Raw genomic sequence first — 8,201 nt, 5'->3', positions numbered from 1 at the left:
CTGTACTTTAATTTACATTGGGCATGTTTCCTGTGCCTTTTTTTTTTAATAGTAGTCTGGCAACGTAGTTGGGTGGCGAAACAGATTTCAGGCTGGTCCTCATATATGGAAACTTTATCAGAGGAGGCTTCTCACCACGTAGTTTCTATGTTTCTCTGCTCCCACTTCCGAGGGGGAGGGGGGGCAGGCTCAGTCCGCACGGTGGTGCACGCCCCTCTGTTACGTCACCGGCACTAATATTCTGCCAGCTGATGCGAGAGCAGCGCCCGCCTCCGGACAATGAGAAAATTAGGACACATTACATAGAGCTACCGAGAGTAACTCTGTGGACCTTGTAACCTCTGTCAGTGTATTATTTGTCAAAGGAAAAACAACAATCCTTTTCCACTTTCACTGTGAGGGCAGCATTATCTTGTTGGTGTAGTGGTATGGTGAAAATTGCAAGTGTGCTTGTGTGTCACCGAAACAAGGTACCATTGCCTCAGACCACACTCTGCAACAGGCGGACTGCTGCACCAGGCAAGTTGAGAGTTATGGCGTTTACTTAAAATGTTTTGTTTGCGTGTAAACTACTTCCCGTTCCGAGCCATGCACACTGTAATTAAATATTAAAGGTCTATGTGAGGCATTATATGCTCCCGCTATGCCTATAGGAAAAAAAACCCTACTAGGCCCTTTACTAGATAAGGCAATCACGCTAAGAGCGAAAGCGCACAAGCTGGAGATGGGCGACGATCTCTTCCCCAATGGAGAATTCTTGACCATGACGCAGATGAGCGACCCGGGGTCACCCACTTCATCTGATATGTTATTGTATTATCAGATACGGGCAGCGTGCAAGTCTAGATATGCTGAGTTCCCCAAGGAACCACCTACCCTGCTGGCGCTGGAAAATTTTCTAAATGATCCATCCCCCCGCAAACTGAATCACACGCATATATATTATAACACAGAGGGAATACCCTATTGTTTGCACCACAGTTAGGGAAGCCTGGGAAGGTGACGCGGGTATATCAATTACGGATGCTCAATGGCAGTTCTCTTGCTCCCAGTTGGAGCACTTATCGCCTAATTACAGACTAAGATTGAGTCACTTTAATTTCTTACATAGGCTGTATCGCACGCCGACGCAGCTGTATCGCATGGGGTTACACCCACACTAACTGCTAGAGATGTGGGGCACAGGAGGCCACGTTTGCTCATCTAACATGGTATTGTAGGCCGATAGCGACGTACTGGACAGACATGTTTCAACACATGGGACATATGATAAATGTTGTATTGCCAGGGTCACCGCTGCTGGCACTTCTGGGATATGTGAGGGATGTCCCGAAGGAGCATCGTAAGCTCACAGCTATGTTATTGCTGCAGGCAAAACGACATTGGAAGAGACAAAATCCCCCTAAGATTGCAGCATGGGTAGGAGCTGTCATATATTGTAGAGATCAGCTGACCACCTATTGGGAACTTATTTCCACCAGGTCGAGACCAGCCGATATCTGGGTGCCATTCGCAGACTGGTTGAGATAAGGAGGAGAGTATTTGCAGAATGAAGTCTCCATTTAGGAGACACCGCGGGGTGTCTTTGGGGCGAGAGCTGGAGTCAGAGGAGATAGGGCATTGGGCTGGCAAGCTACCTGTCCAGCAATGTACCATGTAATTTTCTGAATGTAAAAGATGCTGGGGCGCAGTGGTAGAGCCGACCTGGCTGAGAATGTCAAGCAAAACACAGCTAGTAGTGGACAGGACGACGGTGGGGGGGGGGGGGGGGGGGTGTTACTCTCAATCTTGTTACGGGCATGTTGATGTTTATCATTGCATAATATTATTTTGGTGGAGTTATAAAAAAGAACATTACATACAGATGGATAATCGCTGCCTGCCCCATGGGTTGTTGGCTAACACAGCTGTGTAAGATATCGTTACGTTTATGCTGCCGGCCTCAGGGTTGTAGGCGAAGAAAAGCTGTGTAATTTGATGATCATTGCAATAAACGCTTTTAAATTTAAAAAAAAATAAAAAATATTAAAGGTCCATGAAAACTACGCTTAAAACCAAGGAAACGTGGGATAATTAAAAGCAGCACCTGCAGTCAGACAGAGGAAGGAAGATGTGATACTTGTAGGTGAATAGGTCAGCATCGTTTTAGGTGGCGCTAACAGGAGAAATGGGCGGGGGCAAGCTGCCTTCTCACGAGAGCCCGGGCACCTCTATTTTACTAATTAACCACTGACAGGAACGCAGTGTTTCTGTCTGCTTCTGCCGTCTATGGTGCTCCTTACACCTTGCACGTATCTGCGCAACATGTCGGATGTTATCAATCCAAACTGCTAAATCATGTGCACCGTGTGATGTGATATAATTGAGTGGCTGTATCTAAATATTCAGACACCTCATCATTCGTTACTTTTGGGTGCTTTTGTCTCTGAACAGAAAGACTGCACTGATGCTGTGCAAACCTCACATGCACTCGGTCATGTTTATGGTAAACTGAGCGCTTTAGAATGCAATGAGGTCTTTTAGTGACCTGTTCTTCTTTAACCAGAATGGTGTTTACATTAGTGTATCTCAAACTTTTGGTTGATTTGTAATACTCATTTAGGTTTACTTTTTTGTCGCATCCAGTGCCATGTCTCAAATATGTAACTGCGTGTTCGTGGAAATGTTATTTTCTTTAGAACACCTAGCTCATCTGGTCTGGACTATCGAGGCAGCAACATTCGTTCCAGCTGACACACCCGGCACTTGCCAAAGCCAGGCCCTTGCACGTTCACACCTTTAAGTTCGATCTGTCTCATATTTGTATCAGTAGTGATTTCTGGTGTGGGTGTTTAGTTTACCATTAGTGCCACCAAACTCTCTTAGGGCCAGATGTAGGTAATCCCAATTTACCGATTATTAAATACCGAATCATACCGATTCGGTATTTAAGAACTGGCAATCTGGATGTAGGTATTTTTACCAATTCAATTACCGAATCGGTAAGATTCGGTCATTACCGAATCGGTATTTACCGATTCGGTAATTGCCATTGATTCCTATGGGCTTTGAGGCCCACAGGAATCAATGTCAATTACCGAATCTGTAAATACCGATTCGGTAAAATTACCGAATTTACAAGGCGTACAGGGTGTCACTTTGACACCCTGTTGCACCCCTGATTCTGGCTTGTGTGCAATGTGACACACATACATGCCCTTAGGGTACATGCACAGATGTGCATGTACACAGAAATTCATTATTTACGACCAAGTATTATTTGGTGGTAAATAACGAATTCCTAAGGGCCTGTGGCACTGTTTTCATTGCCACCTACATCTGGATTTACAGAATCAGTAAATTTACCGATTCGGTATTTTACCAAATCAGTAAATATACCGAATCTGTAACTTTACCGATTCTGAAAATTCAGGCCCCCTACATCTCAATATCAAAATACCGGTCGGTAACGGCCGAAATCGGCCGTTACCGACCGGTATTTGGCGACCTACATCTGGCCCTTAGACTTTACAACTGACAGCCCGTAGGTAATGTGGCCTTAATGCAGCACCATACACATGTTCAGCCTTCCTATAATTCTACCCTGGCCTGTTCTTTGTTATAGCAATCAATTTTGGGATTGAATTATTGGTGTCTATAAAGATTGTGTTTTGATTGGCTCCAGTTTTAGTAATACAACAATCTTCCTCTTTGTTGTCCAAATGTAATCATGCTATGGCCTCGTGCCCTAATTGTTGCATTACCTGCATATTCCTGAAGACTTCCTCTGTTACACCAGCTCTATAATTTATTTCTCCCTGGAGTTTTCCATTGCATGCTGTGACACATATTTCCTCCGAGGACACCCATTCATCTCACGCCCTTCACAATTCTGTTAACTGTAACGTTCCCACTGAATTTCCGTATAGTCAGTTGCCTTTATAGTGATATTATCTGAGTAAATGGCTATTGTTATTGATTTGTACAGCGTATTTCTTTTGTACCTTACCGTGTTCAGGCTTGGAAGTCATTTCTTTAATATGAGTCTATCTCGCTTCCTGTTTCCTCTGACAAATGGCTACATTCCGTTTGTACAGCCGCTCTCTTCTGCCCCTATTCAAATTTTGCATCTCACTGAAAGATTGAATATTCTGTTTGAAATAAATGTAGGTTGCTATGGATAGTCTTTGTTTTAAGTTTTTTTTTTTTTAACAACGTCCACCTCCATTTTTCCCCTCTCCGTACTTCTCATTACTCTACTGAATTAGCTGGAACCTCTCTTGCTACAGAAGCAGGGTGTGGAAATCGCACACGAGTTAGGTAAGGGTGAAACCAGTTCATAAGCGTGGAAGTAAAACCCCCTGTGCTGAGGGCTGAAGAATTACGTGATTAGTGCTGTTTCTCTCGGGAGCAGCGTCCCTTCCGTGCACTCAGGAGAACGCGTTCTTTAATTGCTTTAATAAAAATGTTCTTGAAATAAATTCGTCAGTAGTCTTTTTATTCTTTTCAATGATTATCATGTTCCACATTATTCATTCATAATGTATTCACTCTTGTCAGCCCAATGCGTTTCGGGCGTTCGCCCTTCGTCAGGGGACTTAATTCTGAAATCAACCAAGTGAGGCACACATTTAATATGTACAAGTACAAATGCTTATAATTGCAAATTAACATCATGCATAAAATCTTGTTTATCAGTTTTGTCATGCAAAGAGCGAATATAGGGCTGGATTTTAGTTAGCAAATAAATCTCAGACGAGAAACAAACGAGAAAATGTACGATAGAAGAAGATTGAAGAAAAGAAAAGGTGACCAATTCAATAGAAAAGTGCAAAAGGACGACGTACACCTAAATGTGTGTGAACGGGATACGCTGTGATTATCAGAAGCGTGTGACTCATGCGTATACGTGTGGGATAAACCAACTGAGTCCCTAGGGTCTGACCTGTTGCTGTAGCGTTAGGATACAGTCAATGCCGTCTGAAGATCGTAAAAGGCGTCTATAAAAAAGTAAAGTAAAAACGTGATACGGCTGATATAATGAAAATGACCTGATTGCAGAGGTCAGGTGTTTTAGCGCGTGAAACGGCTTAGTTGCTTACCGCGAGTTCATATAGATGTGGCGTTTAATCCTCTCCGCTTGAGTGTGTGTTCACAAAGTGAAAACCGGCCAACGCCGTGATGTGAGCAACTCCGACTTGTGTGGTGGATTCTGATTGGATCGGTGCGCGGTCACGTGACCGGAGAGATGCATGATCTTTTCCGATAGGTGGAAAAGAGGTCAGAAGGGCAGTTGCTACGGTGAACACATCGTTTTCCGGCGAAAAAACTTTATCAGTATGAAATAGAGGTATAGAATCACATGTAGGAACAGGATGTGTGCGGAAATACCAAGAAGGAAAAAAGATGAGAATGGTAAAGGCAGATGACTAGGAAGTAAACCCCATTGAGGCTAAAAACGTGGTTATGAACACAATTAAATAAATACAAATTAATCTACGATTCATTGACTGCTGGCTTCAAAGTTCATTTATAAGTGACAACTAAATTCCAAACGTTCGTTCAGTCCTTTGGGCTGTACCGATGACAACCGGTGTATCCAATAAAGTTCTTTTCTGAGTAGGTACTGGGCATTGTCTCTTCCAGGTAGTATTGGTACCATTTCGAGAATGCAAAATCGTAGTTGACAGGGGTTATGGTTTTGTTCATTGAAATCGGTGGCCACTGTGGATTTCATTGATTTTAAACAAATGTTACTTTTGTGTTCAACTATTCGTGTTTTTATTTTTCTTGCTGTTTTTCCCACGTATGAGGCCACACAGGCATTTTAACATATACACCAAATCGGTGCTATCACAAGTTCCATTTGTATTGAGTTTGATTTTGGTCCCATGCAGTGAGTGAGTAATTTCATTGCCTTTAATGATTGAATTGCAATTCCCACAGTTGTGGCACGGTAACGTTCCTCTAAATTCTTTTGCAGGGGCATTCATTCTGCAGTTTAATAGTTCCTTGATGTTTTTAGTTCTTTCATAGGCAAATCTTGGGTTTAATGAAAATATGCCATTGAAGTCTTCCTCTGATGTTAGTAATGGCCAATGTTTTAGAATAGCTTTTTTGATGTATTGACTTCTGGTGGAGTATTTGGATACAAATACAGCTCCCTGTTCGTCCTTTGCGTGAGATGGTCGTAGCAGTTGATCTCTGTGTATTTCCTGTGCTCTGTCAACGTGGTTTCAGGATATCCTCTGTCTTTAAATTTTTGAATGGTAGTAATTTTCTGTTCTTCATAGATTTCTTGAGAGGAGGCGATGCGCTTAATTCGAAGTAATTAGAAAAACGGTAGGTGTTTTTTGAGTGATGGAGGATGGAAACTATGAAAATGAAGGAGGTTGTTTCTGTCGGTTGGTTTCTGGTATACGCTGGTTTGTAATATGCCCTGGTTGTGGGTGACCAGGACATCCAGGAAAGATAGCTGCGTGTCACTGATGTTGGATGTAAATTGAATTCGATCATTGACATTGTTGAGATTTTGAATTGCTGTTTGTAACTCAACGGTTGATCTAGTTCCATAAGATGAAAATATCATCGATGTAACGTTTATATAAGATGAGGTTGTCTTGTCACTCCGTGTTGGTTAGTATATGTCCAGTTTCAAATTGATGCATGAAAATATTGGCGTACGATGGGGCCGCACAATTTCCCATGGATGTACCTGAACATTGAGCGTAAAATTGATTTTCCCATTGAAAGTAGCTGTGAAACAGCGTGAAGTGCATTAGTTCCATCAGTAATAATTTCAGGTTTTCCTCCTTGTCGCTGTTAAGTAGTGCATTCTCAATCGCTGTTAGACCCAGATTGTGAGGGATGGAGGTGTTTAATGCATTGACGTCAATGGTGCTTAAGATCATATTTCTTCTCAAGTGGTTTTCGTCCTTCCTTCACAATCGGTCTCAGAGGTTCAAGATCGACAATGTGCTATCTACACCTGTGCCTGCAGATCTAGGTGTTCCACAAGGATCCACCCTCTCCCCTACACTGTTCAACCTAGTTATGGAACCGCTCGCCACCTTGCTTCAAGCTTCCAATGTTCAATTCCATATGTACGCCGATGACACACAACTCTATCTAAAGTTACAATCCCCGGAAGATATCAAACATCTGAATTCCACACTTATTAACACCCAATCTTGGCTGGCCGATAATCACCTCAAACTAAATGCCCTGAAAACTGAGTTCCTACTCATCTCACCCCCGGCGAAAATCTCCACCACCCAAACCTGGCTCAACAACCTAACAGCACTCAATGTCCAACCTACCATCGTGGACTCGGCGAAATCCCTAGGCATCACACTCGACGCCAAGCTCAACATGCAGCAGCACGTCAGCAAAGCCACAAAAGCAGCTAATTTCCAAATTAACACGCTGAGGAAAATTAAACCCTTCCTCCCGGCCAAAGACTTCCAAACTGCTTGTTGGACTTGGCCTTTTTTTTCCCCAAAATTTTTTCGCTTTTGACCCCCTAATTTGAATGTCTCCCCCATGGGATTAAACCTGTATAGGCCATGAGTGGTGTGAGACATCTTGTGAAAAATGTAATTACCTGAAGTAATGTGAGCACTTGTAAAATCCCCCATTTTAAAACTGCACCCCCATTTTGGAAATGTACCTGACTGAAATGTATTGCTTTTAAAATGGATGCCATGGCCATGGGTTTTGCCACTGGACTGACATAGGTTAGCAGTCTAGATAATATTACCCAGCTACCCCTAATTTTTGGAGGGAAAGCCTGGCACCCAGGGTGCTCACCCCCTCCCCTAGAACCAGTTTAGGCTAGATGTGCCAACATTCTAGAAGGTCCTGGCACTGCCTGGGAGGAGGGTATAAATAGGGAGAAGTGTCACCAGAGAGTCAGTCAGCGCTGGGACAAAGAAGAGAGGGGACCTGCTGTGAGGTGCTACCGCCACATGGGCCTGTGAGCTGGGCCCTGCACCCCTATAAACCCCCCCTGCTACTGTCCCCATGGGCCCCTGACAAGGGAGGGCCCCTACCCAGGACACTGACGCTGTGGGACCTTGAACTACGCCAGCGCTGAAGGAAAGAGGTGCCCCCATGAGGAGGAATGCTGTGGGCTTGAACCCCCCCAGGAGGTGAGGAGTGTGCCCCTGGGGCTGGCTGTGGAACTATTCGCCCCCCCTCTGTGAGGTGCGCCTGTCAGACGC

The sequence above is a fragment of the Lissotriton helveticus genome, chromosome 12 (assembly GCF_964261635.1).
Source record: "Lissotriton helveticus chromosome 12, aLisHel1.1, whole genome shotgun sequence".
NCBI lineage: Eukaryota > Metazoa > Chordata > Amphibia > Caudata > Salamandridae > Lissotriton > Lissotriton helveticus.
This window is presented reverse-complemented; position numbering follows the sequence as displayed.